Source organism: Rhinatrema bivittatum, chromosome 13 (assembly GCF_901001135.1).
Source record: "Rhinatrema bivittatum chromosome 13, aRhiBiv1.1, whole genome shotgun sequence".
NCBI lineage: Eukaryota > Metazoa > Chordata > Amphibia > Gymnophiona > Rhinatrematidae > Rhinatrema > Rhinatrema bivittatum.
In genome coordinates, this window is record NC_042627.1 from 63,249,122 (window position 1) to 63,274,555 (window position 25,434).

Here is a 25,434-nt window from a genome sequence, read left to right on the forward strand (position 1 = left end):
CCGTAATCGTTTGCAAAAACCCACCCCGTAGGTCAAAACTTGGGGGGGGGGGGAGGGAGCATGCTCCTGGCATCTACCCTATCCAGAATAACCTTGATCCGATATTCAACAGGGTCAAAGTTGAAAGAGCCTGGTAAAAGAAAAAAAAATGCATGTTTAAGCAGGGCTCTTCCTTCCTCTCTGCCCCGATTCCTGCAGCAGCTCCTGAACAGATTCTGCAGCCAGGCTGAAGAGCACAGAGATTTGCACGGCACACGTCAAAACTCCTCAGCAATTACACAGCACATTGGCATGCGGCGACGTGTGATCACTAATGTGTACAAAAGAAGGCTTTGTGGAAAAAATCTTTTAAGCTGTAAGTACTTTATTAAAAAAAAAAAAAAAAAAAAATTCAACGTTTCCCCTCCCCCCATCATTTTTTATCTTTCTCCACATCCGTTCTTTCTTGATCCGATAAGAATGAAGACGTTCAGTAGGGTCAAAGTTGAAAGGCCCTACCTAGGCAGCACTGAATATCCAAACATTCTCTGTTGTCTTTTACTTTTCACTCCTTGCTCCCATTTCCTTTTTGCCCCTTCTCCCTCCCGCCCTAACCCTGCCTTCTTACAACCAATCTCCTTCCGTTTCCTCTTTCTCTGACGCGGCTTGCCCCGCCCATCCTTGTCACGCGCCCCTCCATTCCCTTTCCCTTTCCACCATTGCCCCTCCTGCCTCTACACTGAGTGCATCTTCGAGTTTCCTCTTGACTGCAGAAGAGCAGATTCCTACAGTTTGTTAGGGTTGTGCTGCCATTCGAGAATACCACCGCCATATGTTGTGTCCTTTCATGTCGTTTTCATATGAACACTTTTTTTTTTATTATTTTGCAGTTAGTGTCAGTTGCAGAGTTTACCATGTGTGATATGGTTTTAGCACGCGCTAAGCCCAGAAAAAAAGGCATAAAACAAACAAACAAAAAAAAAAGACAATGAAACACGAAAACAATGTTTTTTCCCCCATACCCACGCCTACTGTTCGTGCTTGATAAACACTCACTTTTTTTTTTTTTACTGATAGTCACTGGAAATGGCCGAATCATCCAATCATTTTGTTTTGCAGTCATCCCAGGTATTAGCCCCTAAACATTGAAAATTCTATGTTTACAATATTCATGAAAGAACAGAAAGTGTTACCAAAATCTGTACAAGATGGAACCATCATAAACACTTTCTCTGATTGTCAGCCTCCAAAATCCTTTGCAATTAACAGTTAAGTAACTATGAGAAGTTCCTAAGACAGAGACCAGAAACTTACAGGTACAGAGCCCAAGTGTACAAGTATTTTGTTGTATTAAAAGTACAGTTCTAATTTGTAGCAATTATGGTTTATCACACCAAATGAATGCACAAATGACCTGAATAGTCACCCGTCTGCTTTCCCTGATTACATTACAGATGATCTATTATGTATGACATCATTAGATTCTGACCTCCCTGGTGTGATCCATTTCCATCCATTAAGGTGGCATTATCCATTTTAGCATTACATGCATCTTAAATGAAATATTGATTTGCTGTATAAATTGCTTTATTATTTTTCATAAATAATCCCTTGAAATCATATTTATTTTCAAACTTCTCTTTCCCTCTTATCTTTTGCAAAGATTAGATTAATGGCCCATCAGAATTTTTTTACAGAGAGGGAGAGCAAGAGCCTAACTTTCAAATCTGTCTGTTTGGCCCTATATACACCCACATATAGTGGTCTGCGTAGATTTGTCTAAATATTTGAAAACCTATGCAGTGCCATCCACACAGGTTTTAAAATACAGTTATCTCCACCCCTATCAGAGCATGCACATACGTTTTGTACATGAAAAGTATGCACGTAGTGTGGTAAAGCATGTTCATGCTTTAACTTCGGGTTCCACAGAGGCGGGTTCATTCCAAAATGTTGACCCCCTCCCCCTGCCCACAAGCCTAATGTTAGTGCCCTGTGTGTGGCAAGGCTAGTGGACCTCATTGTCTGCAATGAAGACCTCCTGTTCCCCATCCATAAGGTCAGAAAAAATGCCAGACAAATAAGCCACATATATATAACACTTGCTACATGAGGATTTCTCGTTAGGTAACCAAGTCAACCTTCATACGATACCAAAATATTGGTTATCGTGCTGATAAGCCTTGACTGGCTTGATAAATCATTAGGTGACTTGATAATATTGTGTGGTTCTTCCGAGGAAGTTATCCATATATTTAGCACTTATCTTGATTTAAATCCACTCTTAGTTGATACAGCCTTACAAACTTACTTACAGTTTGAAGGTGCCAAAGGCTACCGGCGCGAGAAAGGCACAGAACTCTATGCTGGCACGAAAACGCTGAAAACTGTAAGTACCTTCCAAAAAACATGTCTTTCTCATTAAGAGCACTACGTGAGACTAGACCTTTTTGTTTTGAACCTCAACTTTGTTTTCAGCAAGAGCATCAGCCAAGAGCACTGCCTAAACGCGTTGTCAGTAGTCGGGTGTCTCTCGGCACATCAACAACGCAAGTATGTGTCCGTTCCGATTTACAGTAACCACATTATTTAATTGTGTATACAAGATTTAAAGGATATTTTCACTTTTATATTGTGTAGATTTATCACCTATCCACCACCAATTAATCCGTGTCCTTGAAGAAGGAGTTTAAACGCTCCGAAACATTGCAATGTCGGCGGCGGCTGTATCAACTAACAAGAGTGGATTTAAATCAAGATAAGTGCTAAATATATGGATAACTTCCTCGGAAGAACCACACAATATTATCAAGTCACCTAATGATTTATCAAGCCAGTCAAGGCTTATATCAGCACGATAACCAATATTTTGGAATCGTATGAAGGTTGACTTGGTTACCTAATGAGAAATCCTCATGTAGCAAGTGTTATATATATGTGTCTCTAATACATGCTACACACTTGGGTCTTTTCTTTGAATTATATAGACAAATAAGCCAGGCATGGCAGGCCCCCTGGCTGAAGTTCCATTGGAGAACCTTATATCCCAAGGAGATAAGTGTCCAAAGGAAAGTACATGGGCAAGGAACTGAGTAGGAAAGGGCAGTCTGGGTGCTGGCACTAAACTACAGGTACTATTTGGAGGATTTTGCACTCAGCATGCTGAACTACAGAGAGGGCAGGGGAAAGGTCAACAGTGCAATGGAGCTTCCTGCCACATGGACACACTCTTGTAGTCTTCTGCAGTGCCATATCTAGCACTTGGGAGCAGTACAGCTATTCAAATAGCAGGACATTTCCAATACCCTTAGGGCACCAGGGCTAACTCTGGGGTAGTGGCACTAGGCAAGATGATGGCAAGGATAGAATTATAAGCATAAAAGGAAAATAGCGACAATTTGGAGGGAGGAATTCACAGCATGCACAGAATGTCTAAAAGCCAAGGGATGGAGTCACAGTTGGGCAGAGTCAAGAGTAAGCTGGCACCTACAGGAACACATTATTCTGAATGGCCCAGAACAAATCTTCTAATCTCAGCAGGTTGAAGACTTGATGAGGAAGGCCTGGGAACTGTCTGCTTGGACGGGGAATGGCTGACACATCTCTGCCTGAAGCAGGAACAGGCCAGGGATAAGTACACAAAACTCCCCACTATTGCCCCAGCTTGCCAACCCCACTCTTTCCAAGCCTGCAGCTTGAACATTCCCTCTAGCCACACATTGGCAATGCATCTAGAACCTTTTCACCTCCATTCTGTAGAATGTTGGCCAAGGCACAATGCCTGGGTTATCGATTGCCATGACTCTACCAACAATTAGTGGTCAACTCTACCATGACTCAGTTGCACCAGGACCCCCCCCCACCCCCAGTCATTAGGCTCACTCAGAGTACCGACCTTCAGTGCTGCCTGACAGTCCAGAAGCACCACTTGAGTCTGAAGAAGTTGGATTCAATGAGTCCACTGATGCCAGGCAGGAGGAGCAAATGGAAGAGGAAGGACGATGATGAGGAGAACCAGTCAGAGTTGGAGGACGAGAACCATCCCACATATGATGAGCCATATACTCCTGTTCCCATTAGAGGAGGGCAAAGAGGAGGAACGTCCAAGAAAGGAATAGCTGACCGAATTTCCATGTCTGGATGAGAGGTTGCCATTCACATCTGCAGAGATTGGCTTGCTGGTCCAAAATGATTGCCTTGCAATCTCCTTGGGGGCACAGCCTTCTCCTTTGGGGGGGGGCACAGCCTTCAAGAGGTGGGACAACAAGAAATGAAGCGCATTAAAGAAGTACTGCAGGAGGAGCTGCAGGGAATTAGATATATGCTGTGGGAATTCCTGGCAACCAGAGGCCCCTTGAGTACATCCTCCCCCTGCAGGTCCACCACCAGCATGGATGCCCCCTCCCCCTGCAGATCCACCAACTCAAGCTTGGCACCTCCCCTGTTAGCCCACAAGTGTGTATATTAGTCTGCTGGCCCTGTTTTGTCCTCATCATCCATGCCCCCTGCTGTGGTCCCTCACTTCGCGGCTGCCAGCCTAGAAGCTCTCAGGAGCCATTCTCACCTCCAAGACTTCTCCCCTTGCCACAGACATCAGTGAACATGACCTCCGATGGTAGGGATGCACAGCTGGAAAACTTGTATACATTTTTTCCGTTCATTTCCATTTTTGTTATTCATTTTGTTTTCATTTCAGTGCTCACTAAATCGAGTTAGTGCGCACTAAATCATATTAGCAAGTACTAAAATAATGAATGCGCGCTACAAATGAGAACAAAAAGTATAATCAACATCCCTATCTGAGGGCACAGTCAGCTGTGATTGTACCCCCCCCCCCCTTTGAAGAAGCACTAGACCAGCTACTGACCAGCAGGGCACCAGATGCTAGCAGCATTGATTAGGCATAGCCCCTGCAGCCAGCACACACTCACCAAATTCTAAAAATGTATTCTGTGATGTTACAAATTACCTGTTTTAGATACTGGACCCTGCTGAAAGCAAATAATGCTCATTTCTGATATGTTCATTGCTACCTAATGGAATTTACGTGAAGAACTTATGATCTTGGAAAATGCCAAGTGAGTTTATCTATAACTGTAACAGAAGACTAATGTAGGTGAAATGTATTCATTTGCACTTTCGTTCATGCCATACATTATTATACTCATAAAGTTCCAACATCTTTCTGGGTTAAATTCTTAATTATTATGCTGCAGAATCAATTCACAATATCATAGCAGTGACATTGTTGCCTGGTGCTTGAAGCTCAGCTGTGATTTTACCATAGGGTGAATTCTACCTAATTGGGGGCAAAAGTAGATCAAATTAGAGAGGTCAGGAGATGCTTTTTTTTTCTTTTGAGCTCCAAACAATTCTTTTCGACAGGTCTGACCTCCATTACATTGCAGGCAATAGGCTCAGACTCAAAAGACAATATGAGAAAAATCAATTTGGAGACCTTTTTGTATCTCGTGGCTTAAATTGCTTGTTTATTTGATATCCCAGGAAGCATACCCATATCATAGTAGCCAGGGTTGTGAATCTCAGACTGTAAAAGAAGTATTGTAATAACACTGATCTACTTGTGACAAAGCACAGAACGTTTACTATATCTTGTCGTTTTGCTAAGCGAAGAAATATTAAAATACTGACAAGGGACCATTACATTGCAGGAAAAGAGAAGGATTTGAATTGTTGCCCGCATTTTTCCATAGGACTTGGTCTCTTTGGACATACAGATTTAATTCAAGATCCCTAGAACAGACATTATTTGACCAATATATGGGATCTGAGAATGCGTCCCCTGCTTTCTCGCTAAAAAGATAGAGCAATGTGTCCACTCCATTAAATTGTACTTATTCATGGAATAAGCAAACTACTGGAAATAAGCAAGAGTTTTTAATCCTGTGCTGGGACCCAGCCCAGTGAATCTTTGGCTCTGGCCAATGAAACTAGCCATCAATGTAGCAAAAAAAAAAAAAAGAGGAAATGAACTGACATAGGCAGAATGAGATGGCCAAATGATCCTTATTTGCCAACATGTATGTCACTAAATGTATCTCATTGATATGAGTTTAACAAGGCAAAATGTGCAGCACAGTATTTACTATTTATGTTATTTATGTTATCTAGTAATATGTTTATAGAAATGAGAGAAGTTGAAGTATGCAATGGAAAAAACTGTATGTGAACTATTGATGCTTGCTAATACAAAACTAGTTTGGATCCATTGTGCAGCTTGCTGGGCTGATGGAAGCAGCAGGTGACAAGGTTTACACAATACTCATGAGGCTACACCGAAGAAACTGAGCAGCAAATGGGTTTTATGTTTCACAGAATCTCTGTATTATGTTTTTTTGGCATTGTGAAAAGAAAATAGAATTTATTTGACCAAACCTGTCTCTATGTACAATAATTTTGCTCCATTAGCGTCTAGGCTATTATTATCTGCAATACCTTAACACTGGTGTGTAAGCAGCATTGGAACAGCAAAGGCCCTTGTTTCTAGGAATGCACAAGAAGCACATATCTTTTTGAGAAGAAAAGCGAGAGGTCATGGTATGATGCTCCAAAGAGACAGACTCAGAAGCAACATCAGAAAATGATTTTCAGAGAAAGGGTGGTGGATAAATGGAATGACCTCCCGAGGGAGGTAGTGGAGTCAGAAATAGTAAAGGAGTTCAAGAAAGCATTGAATAAGCACAGAGAGGTCAATATTGAAAGGGGTTTGTCAGGCTAAGTCCCAGAGTTAGCTGGACAGATCACGTGATTCAAAATCCGACTCATCTGACCCCTCTAGCGTTAGTCAGGTAATTTTTTATCTGGCTAAATAGCCAGACAACACTGATTTTCTACATTATCCAGCTAACATTAACTTTAGGACTACTGAAAAGTGCTGGTAGTCCTAACGTTAGGATACACTTATACAGCCAACTTTTACATGGCCAAATACATTTTGTGGTACATCAGCGCCGCTAAATACTCCAGCTAAGTTAAAGATTAATTTATCAAAATGTGTTAGAGCTGTAACGCACGATAAAGGCTCTAATGCATGTTGTATCACATATATCGTGAGATATTTGTGATATTTTGCATGTCCCTGCCCAGATACCCTCCCCATTACAATGACCTTCTTTGCATACAATTTGACCCCCCGATTGCCATCACTCAAGATACCCCCGAGAGTCATAGCCAAAGATCCCCTTTCCCCTTGACCCTCCAATTGCCATCAGCCAAAGATCCTCCTCCATTCCCCCTGACCCCACAATTGCCTCACCCAAAGATATCCCCTCCCCTTCCCTGAGAGCCATAGCCCACTCCCCCTGCCCTAGTTCCCCTCCATAGACCCCCCCCCCCCTTACCTTCTCCATGATCCCATGGTGGGGAGGGTTGCACCCGTCCTGGTCAGCGCCATTTTACAAAATGGCTCCAACCTCACCTTACCCCAGCCATAAGACTAGGGTAAGGTCCAGGGATCAGGAAGGGAGCATCTTTGGCTGATGTAATCAGGGTGAGGGGGCTGGCTGGGTGATGGCAGTTGGGGGCAGGGGGGATTGTGTATTGGAGGTCTGCTGCCACCGCTGCTGCATGCATGCTTTTAACTTTATTTGTATTTTGGAGGAGTTGAGGCAGCCTTGACTGGCAGCCCCAGGTTGAAACGGGGGTCAGCAGTGACCCCTGCTCAACCTCCCCGCTTGGCCGTGGATAATTTTTGGGTGGCCAGCATCCCTTTAAGACGATGATGTCATGGTGTTTTGGCCATGACACAAAACAATGCGCCATAGAGCCATGATGCATTTTCGGGGGTAGGGCCCCACTATTTCAGCGACACCCCCTGCGATGGTGGGACTCTTCCTGCAAGGATACATACTTACCAATTTGATGAATCTAAGCCTCAGTTGGATAAGTTTGGCCAACAAAGACGTGAAGGGAAAACCAGAGATCAACTGGGATATATGGAACTGTTAGAGGAATGAAACTAGGCAAACTAGATTGACCTTATGGTTTTATCTGCCATCGTTTTCTAATTTTCTTTTTATTGTTTCTTATAAATTAAAAACTTGTGCTAATTAGGGATCATATGTACTAAACATTTTGGGGCAGATTTTCAAAGGGTTACGTGCATAACCCCCGAAAAGCTGCCACTGCCTGCCCCTGCGCGCGCCGAGCCCAAGCCCCAGGACAGGAAGGGGGCAGAGGTTCGGGGGCGGTCCCGAGTCCTCCGGCACAGCAGCCTGTGCCGGGGGATGGCGAGCCGGCACACACAAGTTACGCTTGCCCTCGGAAATAAAAGATGAGGGGGATTTAGTTAGGGCTGGGGGGTGGGCTAGATAGGGGAAGGTGGGGGGGGATCGCAAAAAAAGTTCCCTCCAAGGCCGCTCTGATTTCACAGTGGCCTTGGAGGGAACGGGGAAAGCCATCGGGGCTCCCCTTGGGCTCGGCGTGCGCAAGGTGCACAAGTGTGCACCCCCTTGCGCGTGGCAACCTCGGATTTTATAACATGTGCGCGGCTGCGCGCGCACATGTTATAAAATCGGGCGTAGATTTGTTCACGCCGGGTTGCACGAACAAATCTACGACCGCGCATAAGTTTAAAAATCTGGCCCTTTGCCTATTCTTTGTTGATGGCTCCTAGGAATGTGAAGAAGCAAAATTTTCATTTTAGTTGATTCACTGATTTTGTAGGTCATTTCCATTCATTTCATTAGTTTCAAATGAAAAAAATATTTTTCGTTTACTTGTTTCATTCATTTTATTTGTTTTCCATTAAAGTCAATGGAGGAAGCAATGCAGCCTATTTTGAGCTTCAAAACTGGGGTTTTCTAATTAATTATAATGAAACATGGAGTAGACAACATAAGAAGGAGGGAGGAAAACTGCAAGTTACCAAGACTGTGGCAAACTGGCACCAAGAGCAGCACCGTAAAGGGGCAAAAAGGTACCAGCAGTAGCTGAAGTTCTCCAAGGCACTGTCAAAGGAGCAAAGCAGCAGAAGAAGTGTCAAGAACACCCCAAGGCCTTAAAAGAGACCCCAAAATGCTGCAGCCCGGATATTAACCAGAACCTCCCCACGCCACCATATTACTCCTATTTTACAATCTTTACATTGGCTACCCATAAAGTTCAGAATAAAATATAAAATTCTTTCCATTATTCATAGCTTAATTCATAATCATACATCCACCTGGCTCTGCTCACTACTACGCATCTACAAACCAACGCGGCATTTAAGATCACTTAATCAAATCTACTAGATATCCCTTCTCCCAAACAAGCCAGACTAGATCTCACCAGAAAGAGAGCCTTTTCAATAGCCGGACCAATACTCTGGAATTCTTTTCCAAACCATCTCCGTTCAGTATCCAATCCTTCTCATTTAAAAAAATCTCTCAAAACCTACCTCTTCCAACTTGCATTTAATACCTCATCTAACTAAACTGTTACCAATACCCAATCTACATTTACAAAGTTACTTCCACCCTCCATAAACTCTCACCCCATACTTTCTTTAATCAATACATCCTTCCCTCCCCTTATAATATCATACAACCTCTATATTTCACATTCTCTACCTATCCATTCCCCCAAAATAATAAGTCCCACGGCCCCAAAAAACCCTTTTTATTTATAAAAGCCTTAATGCTAGCACTCTGACTAGCCATTGACTATTTTATGTAAAATTTAAAAAATTCCATTTTATTTTGATTATTTTATGTTTTATTTTTATTTTTGTGAACCGTTTTTGACAAAAATTTATTTTTAAAAAAACGGTATATAAATGCTTTTAAATAAAATAAATAAATAAAATCAATATCCTAAGACACCATGAAGGGGGAACAAAGCAGCAAAGATGCAGAATAAAATCCCAGGCACTGACAGAGGGACAAAATGACATAAAGACTCCAAAGCACCATGAGAAGTGTAAAACAGCAACCTACAGTGGCAAGAACACCCCAAGGTGTAGAGTCTGAGGTACGGCTGGAAGGCTGAGTGTCAGAAAGTCCCGTCCCCCCCCCAAGGTGTAGCAGCAAGGCAGAATGGCAGCAAAGTGGAAGCTCTTTAGACAAAATGGATAAATGTAACAGTGTCCGAGCCACTGAAGACAAATTTAAAATCGTTCATTGTTGCTGGTCTGTGACAGAGTAATTCTCAGTGGCACAGGATCCTTCAATGGAGGAAACATCAACCCTTTGTGGGGATTGTCCCGATTCCAACTGCTGGATAAAAACAGTGTGGCAGAACTTGACGTGTAGGACATCGAATGGGATTATTTATCACTGGAAGACTCTTCTCCTGAAGATAGGCTTAGCTCCGGAAGTGCCGATAATTGACGAAGACCTTTTCATGTTTGGATTTGAGAACGTTGACAATTCATTTTATTTCTGTTCCCCCTGTTCAAATGAATACTAAAAATGGGACAAATTAGGCCATTTTCAGTTTGTTCTGAACGCAACAAACTGAAAATGGCCTCTCATGAAAATCCCTGAAAATGTTTAGGTATTTTTGTTTTCATGTGGGGGGAAAAAGTAAAACAAAAGCCTCCTGGTGTTAGTGTTTGAGGTAGTTGTGGGTGGAACCTTGGGCCTGTGGCAGATGACCACGCCCCCGGGGAAGATCCCGAGAGGGACCACCGGTCAGGCTCAGAGTATGGAGACAGACACACACTAGTTCTTTTATTAAACAGTATATTGAACCACCAGAGGTGGCAGCAGTGAGCTGGAAGTGCTCGGCTGGGCTGTAGTCCCTCAGATACTGGAACAGTGATCCTGGTTAGCTGAGCTGTAGAGAAACTGGACATAGTGAGTGGGCAGGGTATGCAGAGTTCAGGAACAGAACCTTGATGGTAACACTCACACAATGGTTTCTTGGAAGCAGCCCAGGAGCTGGAATGAAGTAGGCCCTTGAGCGAGTACCTGGTTCCAGGGAACGCTCTGAGAGAGAGATGGTAACTCACTGATGTTGTAGGCAGCGATGACTTCCTGGCAGAAGTGGTATTCAGTAGCAAGTCCGGGAACGAGGGCCCTCGAGGAGCGAGTACCGGTTCCAGACTGCGATCTGAAAAGCAAAAGAGAAGCGAGGCCCCCGAGGAGCGGGTACCCCTGGTAAGCCCGAGGAGGCAGAGTAGCTTAGATAGAGTAACCCGTCCCTATCCTTGCTAACTTGATTCGTTAGCGATTTCAGAGACTTTATATATCCGGTGAGGATGAAGTTACCTCAGGGGAACGCCCCTGAGGTTCACGCCACTGCTGGTACTTGAGTCAGGGCTGTGCGCGCCCCTAGGCCGCTGGGAACATGGCGGAGTGCAGCGTCCAGCCGGTCAGGGGACGCCGGAGGAGAACGGCACGGTGACACCGCGGCAGCCAACCTCTAACAGGCAAAGAGGGAGTCGCCAAAGCGGTAAGGGGGGCGTGGTGGAGACGTCGGGCAGCGATGGTCGCAACACCTGGAGGCCCTCAGACCCTCTTCCCATCTTGGGTTCCAGGTTGCACCTGGCTGGGGCCTCCCCTGGCCCCTCCAAACCTTCACTCTCCTGTCACATAATTTCTGAGGCCCAGTCTCTTAACCAGGCCTCTCTGACACTCCTCCTGAGACCAGGGCTGGGGGCCAGGGACTATCCAGTCATAGAGCCAGGGTCTGGGGACCATGGACCACTCAGGCTCTTTCTGTGGAGGTCGCAGTTTGTTTTTTTTTATAAATGGCAGCATTGGCCCATCTCCTTGTTGCCTGTCTTAGGTGCGGCTGGTGCCATGTTGTATGTTCGTAGGTTTGTGAAGCAACCCACATACGTTTAGCCACGTGAAGAGGGGGCAATTTTTCAGATGCTCCATTTACATGCTTAAATCACGATTTACCCACATAAATGGCTTTGAACATTGTTTTCCGAATGAAAGATGTATAGTTACACGCCAAAAAAGCAAGTGTTTATTATTCTGTTTAACTGACAATCTTGTGTAGCTAAATTTGAACTTCCTTTGCACTTAACAGCTTTTCAATTTTATGCTTCTATGGAAAAAAGGGAACACCGAGGCCACAATCAGTTTGTGCTTTTTCTCTCCAGTTCTTCTGCATCCTCGTAGTCACCAAACCTTCAGTTTATACATCTATGTTCTACTAAGCTTCTAAGTAAGGGAGGTGGATTACATTACACCAAGACAAACAAAAACTGCTGATGAAGCTAAAAACTAGAAAGGGAGGTTCCTTAAGGACTACGGCTTGATTGCATTGCTACGAGAGTGGCGAGATTACATCACATATTCCATAGAGATGACCAAAGCGTAGAGCATGCTTTTTATAAGATAAACAACGTTAGAGGAAATGCATACTTTCAGGGTAATGTCATGGAAGTTGGCAAAATGTGGGGCAGGCAGACCATAAACTGAATCCAAAACAGACAAAAAAAAAAAGTATAGTAGCAATTTCACATTACAAATTACTCATACGGCTCTTTGAATTGCTTTTCCACTTATGACTCTATAAATGTAGTAAACCTTCAGTGGAACAGCTGTTCTGATATAAAAGTCTCTTGTGAAACAATTAGAGGAAAAGCACTTTTCATTGGTATGTCCTATAATTAATGTAATTATGATTTTACCGTGGACCTTTCAGTTGGATACCCAAAGCATGTTCAGTTTTTTACAGGAGCTTGAGTGAGTTCAGAAGAGAAAATTGCAAAACAAAAGGGTTTGTTCTAATGTGGCCCTATTACCTTTTATTGATAAAAGCGATCCAGGAGCCTATCTGCAGAAGAGCATTTACATGCGTAAGCGGACGTACGGATCTACTTCACTCACACACAAAACATACTCATAGATCATCATGAGAAGAGGCCTTGTCTCCAGTTCTCCTTAAAATTACGGCGCACAGTCCTCCAATCTCAAGCATCAGCTATGGGGGTCAATTTTCAAAGGGTTTGGAGTTTGTCAGACAACGCCTGATGTTTCAAATTCCCCCACCCTCATCCTGCTCACCAGTAAAACTTTATCCAAATCTTTGCCTATACAAAATTTAACTGACCAAAAAGAGGCAGTGCTTGGGGCATTCCTGGGGCACAATATAATTTGGCCAGTCAGTGCTGACGATTAGCGCTGGTTGGCCAGTGCTACCTGGGCAAAACTCTAGTTGGCCAAAACAGTAGGTGGGCCATCTTCAGGCTGAATATCTGAACAAAGTGAACTGAACGATTAACTTTGTCCACAAAAGATCAACTAACTGTCAGCGTATTAGTGAGCATTTTGTTTCAGTAGTGTTGATATTTTTCATAATGCGCCCACATAGAGTGGTGTAGAGGTCAGAGCACTCTAGGACATGGATTCAAGACTCACTCTGCCACTGACTCTCTATCTATGATTTGTTCAGCTAAGTTTGGGTCTTGGACACACCACAAGGTTTAAATTTCCTGCTGCTCCATTCACTTCTGATTTATTTGGCTAACTGTTTAGCCAGATAAAAGTTGGCCAGATAAGTTGGAAGCATTCTGGAGTGGAATTAAGTTAGCTGGATAACTTATCTGTTCAACTCTAATAGTCAGAGTTAGCCAGATAACTTATTTGAGTAAGTCTGGTCATGCAGGAGAATAATCCCAAAGTTAGATTCATTTATCTGGCTAATTAGGATTTTAACTAGCTATATGCATCATATTTACTAATATCCATGTCAAGTTATAAGGCTAATTTTAACTGGATAAATTGTCCACTCACTGCACTGCTGAATATTGACTTCAAGATATCTGGCATTCCAAGTCAGAAATTACATTATTAATTATTTTTTTAATGTTCTAGAATTAATGCCCTGACACTCTACTATTAATTAGGTAACATTTTAAACTTCTTACAATATCAAAGAAATAAAGGATCTTGGAATATTTGAGTCAGATATCTAAAGAAGTTTCTCCTCATGTTGTGTTTATGGAAACACTGTTGGATACATTGGCCCATACTATTTATTTTCTTAGAAAAGCAAATAAAAGCAAATGGAAAAAGAGGCTACTGAGATTTTTTAAAGTAGAAGTAGAAGGTTGATCTGGCATTAAATCTGCCAGTAAATTAATGTTATCACTGCTAGGACAGAGGATAGAGCAGTTTCTGGAATCCAATGGACTACAGGATCCAAAACAACTTGGGTTTACCAGAGGAAGGGCTTGTCAGATGAATCTAATCAATATCTTTGACTGGGAGACCAATGTTTTAGACCAGGGAGAATGCTAGATGTAGTGCCAATTCCAAAACTTTCAAAGCTTTTTTTAAACTCTCAGAGAGCTTTTTCTAGAGGAAACACAGAGCTTTTTGCACATGCTCAGAGTTTACAGTGGAAGGACATCAGTATCATTTGATGCAGATATCAGCTATAGGTTAGTTTAGAAAGATGTTTCACTGCAATTTGTCTGCTGTGTGGTTCCCTTGCCAATATTTCCTGCCTTGGCTCTGACACAGATCTGACAAGTTGGTGAGGTTACACAGGCAAGAGCTGGTTGCCATAGTACCAGCTATTTTTTCTTAGCAATACAAAGCCATAGACGTCAATGGGCCACAGAAATAAATGAGAATGATAAACAAATGAGATGAAGATTATTCATTTCATTCATTGGACTACTCCATTTGTTATGGGGGGTGGGGCAACAAATGAAACAAATATGAACACATTCGTCATATTTTACTCATTCATTTCAAATGCATGCATATCTCTAGTATGCTGAAATCACTGCAAGACTGATCAACTACCCATCTCCCTTGCTGTTTGAAGTTTTAGCCCTGCAGGATATAATTCCAGGTGGAGACAGTAGGATGCATTTGCAAAACTTGGCACACACACAAAACCAAATTGAAGAACTCATTCACCTACTGAACCAAGGAAGTGAGTTCAGCAACTTTATAGGATTGCAAGTGTAAATAATCCAATGCTAGCAGAAAGTTCCACATTATATTTTATGATAATTGTTGTGTTAATCCATGCATACTTATACTAATATAAGGATTAATTTTCTTATCTGATTGTAATCCTTTGAGTATGCTGAATTTATTTATTTTTTTTTACCAAATGCCCTAATCATTGCACGCTCAGAAATAGCAAGCAAGCACCCAGGAGATGTACAATACATATATCTTGGATTTGTTTTCCTGTTTAAAAGTGCAGATTCTGCTGTTTGGGGTTATGATTTTTCCCCCTCTTCTCTGTTAACTACCTCTCTCTTTACCTTTCAGAGTTTCAATTGAAATGGGAGAGAGGGGGTTACACTTGCAGATCAGCAAAAAAGGGAGGGCCTTGCCCAGTCTCCCAGATTTCAATTTTCCTTATGCAACCTTCTTTACTAACTTATACCAGTTTCAAAGTGGACTTGCATGCATAAGTCCACTTTGCACATTAGCAATGCTTTAAAAATTAACTGGGAACCAGTGCACAAACCTGTTTCACTTGCACGTGAGAGTAAGCATTGCGGAGGGCAGGGGTGGGGATAAGATTTAAGGGTATACATTTATATTTTCAAAAGTTATGCATAGAAGTTACCCTGCACACATTATACCCAGCTTGGAGCAGGTGTAACTTTGTGTATGGACAATTCCATGTGTACTCAGCCAATTAAACACATTTACATGCATCCGTTTGCTTTGAAATTCTCTAGTAAAGTCTGCGTGTACACAGGGAGATATAAAAGTTACCCTCCTTATGAAGCAGCGGTAGGCATAGACATGATTATCATTTTGTTTGTTTTTTCATTTCATTTGGTGTTTTGTTTCTTTTCATTTATTTAAAAAAAAAAAAAAAGAAAAGAAACAAAAACAGCAAACAAAAAAACAAAGAAAAAGTGGAAGAACATACATAAAAACAAAACAAAAAGTGTTGGGTTTCACTGGGGAAAATAAAATCCCATCCTCGACCCTTTCCATATTTTTCATTTTCTGATACCCAGTTGTGCCTGTTCCACTGGAGGTAGATTTAGAAATGGCGCAGGCAGACCAAGGCTGAAGCCATTGTTAATCTCTTCCATTCAAAATGGTACAAGCCGGGGTCTGCACATGGATTTGTGCCTTGCCTGGGTCTGCGGAAGGAAAGTTCCCTCTGAGGCCGCTCCGATTTCGGCCTCGGAGGAAACACGGAAAGTCATCGGGGCTCCCCCAGGGCTCAGCGCACGCAAGTTCTACAAGTGTGCACCCCCTTGCGCGCGCCGACCCTGGATTTTATAACATGCGCGCGGCTGCGCTCGCATGTTATAAAACCGGGCATAGATCTGTGTGCGCCGGGGTTGCGCACACAAATCTACGCCCGCACGTACCTCTTAAAATCCGGCCCATAATGAACACAAATGAACAAATTTTGTTTGTCTTTCCTTTTGTTTTAAAAACTAATTGAAATGAATTGAGAAATATGGTTAAAATTTGCCATTTTGTTTCGAATGAATGCATGTTCATAATAAACAGCTTTTTCTATCACAGAGCACCCTCTTTAAACAAATCTTGTGGCCTCCATGGGTGCGTCCTGACTAATAAAACCTTGAGAAGTAAATTTTGGGTTACAATTTCAGTGCTTTAACAAGCTTCAGAAAATACTTAGCAAACTGCTCCTCATACTGTAAATGTAATCCATATTTTTCACTGGACCCTAGAGATAAGAATTATTATTGCCATTGTGAATTCTTTCCATATGCTTTTATCCAAAGTACTTCACGGTTAAAATATTTTACTGTTTGCATTCCATATAGGCAAGCTAATTTTCTAAGGGAAATTCAGAGGGTTGCCAGACATGAAAAGGGTATTGTAGCCACTGCTGTGAAGATCCACATAGGATAGGGTGAGGGATGGGGGACGGGATGGGGACCCGGCTACGGGACCCACCCATGTTAATCTTGGAAATCCCTCCCAAAAAAAATAATTTAGTACTGACTACGCCTTTGCTGCATAAATGGCCTTTTATAACATAGCCCACCCAATATGCAGGTAAACGTCATGCATATATCATGGTCATGCATACATTTACCCAGATTGAGCGAAGACAATGCCGGGGGATAGAGTTCAGAAGGGAGTTTGCATTCGTGCATGTATTTTTATGCGCAATTTAGCTGGTGTAATTCTGTGCGGATAATATTTAAAAGGAGGAACGTGTGTGTGTATGCGAATGCATATGTAATGTGCATGTGCATTTCTTCTGAAAATTGGGGTAACTCATGCATGGATTTGCCGTCTTCTATATGCAGGCTGTTACAAAATTGCCTTCTGCATTAATAAAAGATAGCCCACCCTGCTTGATTAATATGGATTTCTTAATTCTATTTCATTAATATAGAGCCCCCCCCCCCCCCCTCCTGTGCTTTAGGGAAATTCCTAATGGCCATATTCAGCCTAAACATTTTTGGAAAAATGCTCAGAACTCAGTACTGACTGGTCTCAAAGCAAACATGTCTGAAAAATTATACCATCTGTTAACAAGACACACACTCAGACTTATCCTCTAAATTCAAGTGTCCAGAAGGAAAACAAATTGAGCTGACTGGTAGTATCCAAATAATTTTAAACTGCAATGGCATTGGTTCCTGAAAATCAATGTGTCCTTATGAGAAGAAAGCAGAAAAGAACATTTATGGGGTATTTATTTGCTGCCTGCAGTAAAGCATGCATTATTGACTTTCGTACTATGATTTATGACACAAACTGGGTTTCATAAAATTGCCTAACCCATGTGCACGTAAGTTCACCCAGGCTGTGCAGTGGCCTTCCTGGGGGCAGGGTTCGGGCAGAGATTTCACTTACTTGCAAACTTTTTTTTTTTTTTATTTAGAAGATGTATAAGGTATAAAGTGAATTTTCAAAGGGGTTCCGCAGATAAAAATAGCAGATGTGTGTAAATAGCATGCCCTTTATAAGTATTGAGCGTTACTGGGGGAGGGTGGGAGGAAATGGACATTCTGGGGCAGGGTTCAGAAATGCAGCGGGGGATGTTATTTTGAAGAGATACACAGTATACATACACATTACCAAATCTGTTTGTACACTTTTTACACCCATTAATTGACTCGCGCAGACGAAATCCGACCTGTCTGTTGTCTGCAGTTTTTGGGTGGGAGATCTGGGAAAGGTGGTGGAGATTCAGGGTGAAATGTTAGAGGGACCAGGTGAACTGGAGAAGTAGTGGTTGAATTGGTGGCGGTATCGAGGGACTGGTGAGTCCAAGTGCATGTGCAAGTATTTTCAAAAGCGGTGTGTACATGCATACTTTATTAAATACCTGTTACACGTTTAATTGTGGGTGTTTATTCATTCAGTGTCATGATTATTTCATGCACAAAATATACACACACATGTTTATGAAACAGATAAAGTATACATTTTCTTCCATTCACTCATATTGAAACACATGCTCCGGCTGTGTCCACTCTCAAGGATAGGTTTGAAAGTTGGGCTCTCTGCATGTAAGTAAGCTGGTGGCACGGAATACAATTGGAACTATTTCTCTGTCTTTCTGCCACATTTTCGAGGTCTCTGATTACATCATTTGTTACTTAATCTCTCTCCATACAATCACGGAATAGTTGCTTTGTATTGATGCTTCTAGCAGCAGTGCTATTCCTGTGCTTTTCTCCTTTACCACTATATCTGGTTTTTTTTTATATCGAGCTTTTTATCCATTGGAATGGGAATATCCTAGGTGATCACAACTTCTTCATTATCTACAATTCTCTGTGTTGTGTTCATTATGCTTTTATGGCACAGTAATGTTACAATGTGTACACAATTTCCAGAGGATAAGATCTGCCACTTTACACTGCCTTTCCGTATTAGGGGTATGCAACAAATAAGGCCATTTTCAGTTTGATGAAAATATTCCAAAATTCTCGGATATTTTGTATTCATTGCATTTTTAATTTTAAATAATAGGCTTCTATTGGCCCAGCACCACAGCCAGGGGTGGATTGGCCTATCGGGGGATCAGGCATCCCCCAGTGGGCCAGTCTCTCTAGTCACATGATTCCTCAGCTTTCCAGGTGCAGCCAAAGAAGAGAGGTTGCCGCAGCCCAGAAAAAAGATGAGCCTGGACCAAGGTAGAGCCCATCTCACCACGGCCAGAACAGAGGCCTCTGGAGCTGCAAAGGAGCCCATCAGTCGCAGCCCAAAGAAGGGCTCCATCACGGCCTTGCTGAGCCAATCTCACTGCTGCCAGAAGAGAGGCCTGTGGGGCCACAATGGAACCCCTCCCCCCAATTGCGGCCCAATGAATGGCTCAGCAAGGCTGCATTAGTGCCCATCTCACTGTGGCAGGAAGAAAGGTCTGGTGGGCATGCGCTCCCCCCACCCCGGAACAGTGCTGCTATTGTGGTCTCCCCTCTGGAAGTGAGCAGCAGCTGGCCATCCAGTGGGGCCTTAGACAAGGCCCAGAAGAAAGGGGGGTATGAATGAGAGATTGCGTATGTGTATTTGAGAGAGAGTCTGTATGTACTTAGAAGAGCCTGCATGTGTATGAGAGAGCTTGCATGTGCATGCGAGAGTGAGAGCATCTGCATGTGAGTGTGTGAGAGAGAGCGCCTGCATGTGAGAGAGAAAGAGAGCCTGAGTACGTATGAGAGAGCCTGTATGCATGTGAGAGAGAGAGAGAGCCTGCATATTTATGTGAGTATGAGAGCCTGTAAGAGAGAAAGTGAGCAAGACTGTGTATGTGACAGCATATATGTGAGTATGAGAGAGAGCCAGTATATGTGACTATGTATGTGTGTGAGTGGGAGAGAGAGAGGCTCAAGTTTGTGTGGCCCCCTTTCCGCCAATACACAACAATCTCTGGATGACTGTAAATCAAAAGATTCCAGGTATGGAGAGTGGAAATTTTTTATTTTATTTATTTAAAATCTTTTCTATACCGTCATTAAGCGGGTGCCATCACAACGGATCAAATAGGGCACAAAAACTATATGTTGTATAAAGTGTCTGGAATTCTAACTCTTAAACAGGTGCCATTAAAATACGGTAACATAATTTCACAATAAATAATATTTGGTGGGTGTTTGCTGTCCTGAAATACTTGGTGTTTGTGAAATATTAGAAAAACATATATCTGAATTTTTCTCATTATTGGATGTTTGTCAGTTGTTATTATTGCTTGATGTTTTGTGAGAATTGTGATGCTGTTTTTCCATTGTTGCGCTGCATAACACAGTTGGACTTCTTCAAGTTTCCAAAGCATGTGTGTGAGTGAGTGAGCCAGTGAGCATGTGTGTGAGCAAAAGAGATCAAGTAAGCCAATGAGCATAAGTGTGAGCAAGAGGTCTATTTAAGTCAGTGGGCATGTGTATTAGTGTAAGTGAGCAGGTGTATGTGAGCAAGAGTGAGTCATTTAATATTTGTTAGAGCCAGAGTTGGGCATGTGTGTGAGAGAGAATGAGAGAGAGTGTATGTCACGGTGAGTGTGGGTGAGACTGAGTGAGCCAGTGAGCATGTATGTGAGAGAATATAAGGGAGTTTATGTGAGAATGAACATGTGTATATATGAGAGAGAGGAGAAAGTTTATGAATTCCTCCCATCCCTGCCTAATCCATGATAATCACAGAGTGATTGGAATCCTAAAGTTCCCAGGTATGGAGAGCAGGGGATTTTCTTTAGCCTTAGTTTTAATTATCGGGGGTTATTTGATGTGTCTGCTGTTTTTAACATTTTTATTGATGGGAAAATTTATAAAACAATGTTATATATTTTTAATCAATAGATGTTCTATTCATCAGCTGCTTTGAAATATTTCTTCTTTATATGAATATAGTTTTACTATTATGATTGTTTTACATTTCTTGATTTTATTTGCCATTTAAAAAGGAAATGTGTTTCTGTTTTTCCATTGTTGTGCTGCATGCGGAGTCTGGATTGTTACGGTTTTTGTCTGCTTGTTCCTATTTTTACTTTATTATCTCTTTATTCTGTATTTGGTGAGGGTCTGTCTGTGTTCTGCAGGTGTGACTGAGGTGAGGTATTCTGCTAGCCTGTAATTTCTGAGTAAGGATCTCTAATAGCTAGATTTGTTCTGTTTTTCTAATAGCAGGTGTATTGGTGTGTTAGGACCTGGTGTAATATTTGCAGTGTCAAACGCAAGTCTCAGTAAGAGACACACACACACTCTCTCGCTCTCAGTGTGTGGGTGAGTCTGAGAGAGACTCAGCACTGAACTTGCCTGGGGCTAGGCCTTAGACCTGGAGCCAGCCAGGGCCATCGGAGGCCCTTTTATTGCAAATGAACCGAACTGGAAGTAAATATTTAATGAACCAAATTTAAACAACCCTTTTCCCCCAAAATAAAAAAAATGAATCAAACTAAAAATTTAGGGGCTGCACATCCATGTTCTGTATGCAGACCTTCGGACATCAAGGTACGCAACTGCTTCTATTTCTGTTTTTGTAGAGTCTTCATTTATCTGTTTTACCCTATTTTTCGATACTAGCCGAGAATCACTTTCTCAATAATCCACTTTCCTGTGCTGTAATTAACAATCTCTCATCCTTCAGGTCTAAGCTCACCTCTCCTTTACCATTCCTGTGTCAGGTTTTGCTGCACATGGGGTTTCTGAAGGAGCTCTCGCTATATTTCCCACTACATTGATGTCTTTACCAATTGATTTTCCTTGTCTGTGGATCAGATTCCTTAAAAAGAGCTTTTGTTTTGCAAATTTTGTTGCCTCTTTCTCATCATGTGCCAGTAGATTCTCACTCATTCCTTCTGCTTGCTAAAATGATCATCCAAGCTTAAAGATGGAGACCAAGTTTGGTTGCTTGCTTTCATACTTCAGCATTCGTGAGTTCATTATTAAAATCTGTTGATGCTGTTAGGTATGCTTGAAGGCCTATAGTTCTCTATGTATCTATCTATCTGCACTCTCGGGGGCAGATGAGTTTATTTTGGGTATTCTTTGACAGGAATAAACCTCATTCATTAGCTAGGGCAAGTTGGGAAAAATCTCAGTCTCGCAGATTTACTGCTAATGCCCTTCTTAGTATTTGCATTGTGGCAAAGATGGCCTCCTTCTGGAGTTCAGAGAGTGTAATTCTTCTAAATCAGGCCAGGGGCAGCCAATACAATTTTGTCTTTCTGCCACATTTTCTTGATCTCGGAATGCATTTCTCTGTATTTAAGGATCTTCGCTTGTTCCATATGATCCACAGAACGACACCTCCATCAGCAATGCTGTTCTTGTTTTTCTGTTGTACCACAATATCCAGTTTTCTAGCATCAGTCTGTCGAATGTCCCAGGTGATCACTGCTCCCAGTGATGTTTTGGTCTAACAATGTGATAGTGTTTACACAGTCTCCAATGAATAAACCGTGCCATCAGGTTCTCTGACATCAGCCCATTACATTCAGTGATGAGATGTGTCACCATTTCCCATTCTTTTTCCACAGGATCTGCATTTGTCAATTATACCATTTTTTTTCTCTATGCTAGCAGTGAACCAATTGTCCATAGTCCAGATTCCTATGCTGCAATTATCAATCTCTCAGCTCTAGGTTTGAGTTCACATCTCCTTAGCGACTTCTGTGTCAAATTTTGATCTATGTAGGATAGTTAAAGTAACTCTTTGTACTTCCATTGTAACTGTGCTTCTGCAAATTCTCTCTCCTTGTTTGCCAGTCTGATTCTTTAAGGAGTTTTTTTTCTCTTTTTTGCACTTTCTCTTGCTTGTTTCCCCCTGTGCATTGGTGGATTCTCAGTCATTCCTTCTACTCGCTTGAATGTTTGTCCATGCTTAAGGTTTGAAACCAATGTTGCTTGATCGTCTTCATACTTCAGCACTTTTTGGGCATTTGGGTCTGTTGATGCCATTAAATATGCCTGAAGGCCTATGACGGTAACTCTGTAGATGCAGTCTATTTCAACAAGATCCCTCAGCTCAATGGATATGCAAACTTGGCGTACACTGGTTCTTATATATTACTTCATGGGCATGAAGGAGCTTTCATGTTTTTACCTGCAGTGTTTCAAAATCTCTCTGGGATCAGTCTACTAGCTTGTATTTTATTCCATCCAAATAAAGCACTTTCCATTATCAATTTCAGCCTTCTGATCTTCTCGCTCAGCACTTTATGCTGAATTTTTCCATCTTCATTTACTCCTTCCTATTCCAGTTCCTTTAAATTACAATCTTCAGTCAGGAAAATGTTTTCAGTTTTGCTTAATTTTCCTCTAAGAAGGTCACCTTTGCACATTTGTCCAAACCAAAAGTCATCTGAGAAACTCTTCACTACTCAAGAATTGTTCTCCTAAATGACCATCACAGGAGGTGTAAAGTTTCAAGTCATTTGCAAACAGTAGGTGAGATTTCATTGGTTGGGGGTTGTAGCTCTAGGATTAAGGCTAATTCCATAGTGCAAGGAGTTAATTAGAACACTGTGGATTTAATGCCAAGCAAAACACCTCTCCCCTTGTCCATAGTCCATCCTCATAATTCAGATGGTGTGTAGTCTGCAACATTTGCATGGTGAGCTTGATATACTTGTTCAATGCAGGGTGCTCCTTAAAAATATCAAAGCAATATATTACCCATGAATGTGGAATACTATTAAAAGCTTTCTTATAGTCAAACCACGCTATACCTAGATTTCAACTATTTATACAGGTGCCCATAATGGCTTTATTCAGTATCAACTGGTTTTTGGTTGCATATGCTGCTCTTTTCTTACCTTTCTGCTCTGTTGCCAAGAGGCTATTGGAGTCAATGTGATCATACATTCTACCTGCATCTTTTGCAGCGAACAGCTTATAGATCGTAGGCAGGGGCATTATTGTTCTATAATTTGGGGGCGCATTATTTGTAGCTCTCTTCGGTAGGAGGAATGTTCTTCCTGTGGTTAGCCATTCTGGAGTGAATTCAGGCTGCCTAATGAATTGCTTCTCGTAGTTTGCCATGTCTTGGTGGAGAGAGATTAAATATTTTAGTCAGAAATCTGGCACTAAATCAGGGCCAGGGCACTTCCAGTTTGGGGCTCATTTTAACCTGGCTTCCAGCTCAATAGTTGCAACTTCAGACTATCCAATAGTTTGATGTTTTGCCTTTTCTATAACTCTCCTGCATGTGAGTTTTGGTGCCTCAGTAACACTGCCCCCAGAAGCAGCGTCAAGCACATCCCGACCATATGTGGTACTAAAATACACCCATGACTTCCTTCTGAGAAATTCTGTTTTGCAGCTTCTTCTTTTTTTTTTTTAACTGTTTTTCATTCAATGATTTGTCCGATTTAAACGCAAAAGGGGAAAAGAGCCAATGGCAGGTTCTGCAGCTTTCTGAAAAATCAGAAGGTGTCAACCTTGTAGTGCATGCAAATTAGCATCAAGAAATCTGTTGATAAATCTGCTTGCTCGGTCTGATTCTTTCTTTTCAAACCTTCATAAACAGTCTTGCAGATGGAAGCAGAAGGAAAAAAAAACAAAAAAACCGACTGCAATTATGCTAACGAGAAGATGAAAGCCTACATTTTCCTGGTCTACCTACATAGATGCAATCACATTCAGCCAAAAAAATGCATCAAACAGTTGGAGTGCAGAGCTCTATTAGAACCCATTGACTCTGCAGTCTACTGCTGAGGAGCATTATCATTTTGCAATCCATTTTCCTAACAATTTCAGGGCCATTAAGATATACCCTGGAGTCAATTAAAATTATTTTCACTAAACTAGGCAACAGCTTTTAAGTGTTCTCTATTGTTCATGTAAGCACAAATCTATATTGCTGTTTCTGTGTATGTGATGGTTTCATAAAAACATAATTTATGGGCTCAGTATGTTAGTTCAAGGCTGAATTCCTATTTATTGACTTGGATTTCACCTTGCTAAAAGGCATGTGTAAGAGTAATTTCAGCATTCATGCCCCTCGGCATATCTGACGTGTAGACAGAACTGTATTCTTGTGCTAAAAACAGGAAGGTTTATTCAGAGGAGATTGGAAACCTTCTTACCCCAATTTAATAATAGAAAGAAACAGAAAAAAAACCCCTATTGGTAACCAATTTTTCCACATAAGATAAAATTGGACGTGAAAACTGTTGTGAAAATATTGTTTGATAAGCAACTTCTGCTCTCTCTCTCTCTCTCTCTCTTCTCTTCTTCTGAGTGATTGACTGCACAGAAAAGACGATAGGGACCCAGAAGGCCAGATACACTTGAGTGACTTCTGTATTGTGCTGACTTTTGCAAAACTGTTTAGTAAATCCCCCAACCTAGTGGGCACTATAGGCATTGCAGGAACTCCAGAATAACATCTGGAATCTGGAACAAGCTAACTGTACTAGTAAAACAGGCAAGGCATAGGAAATGATAGGAAGCTCGCCAGCTGGCCAAGGAGCTAGACGCTAGTAAAACTGATTGAAACCACATTTATATAGATGTATTATTATATTTAAACTTTGACATGAGCTTTGGCTGTGTTTACTTGAACAGAGATCATCTAGACGAGATGCAATTAACTGTATGTCTATTTTTTTTTTACAGTTTACCATTTGGAT

At 41.8% G+C, this 25,434-nt stretch overlaps 1 long non-coding RNA gene across 1 annotated transcript in view; it reads left to right on the forward strand.

Annotated features, from left to right (window-relative positions):
• Positions 1-202: 202 nt before the first annotated feature.
• Positions 203-25,434, forward strand: part of LOC115075175 — a 47,445-nt gene continuing 22,213 nt past the window's right edge. Inside the window, exon 1 of the long non-coding RNA XR_003852452.1 lies at positions 203-355. This is a non-coding gene — a long non-coding RNA (uncharacterized LOC115075175). The remainder of the gene's footprint in view (positions 356-25,434) is intronic.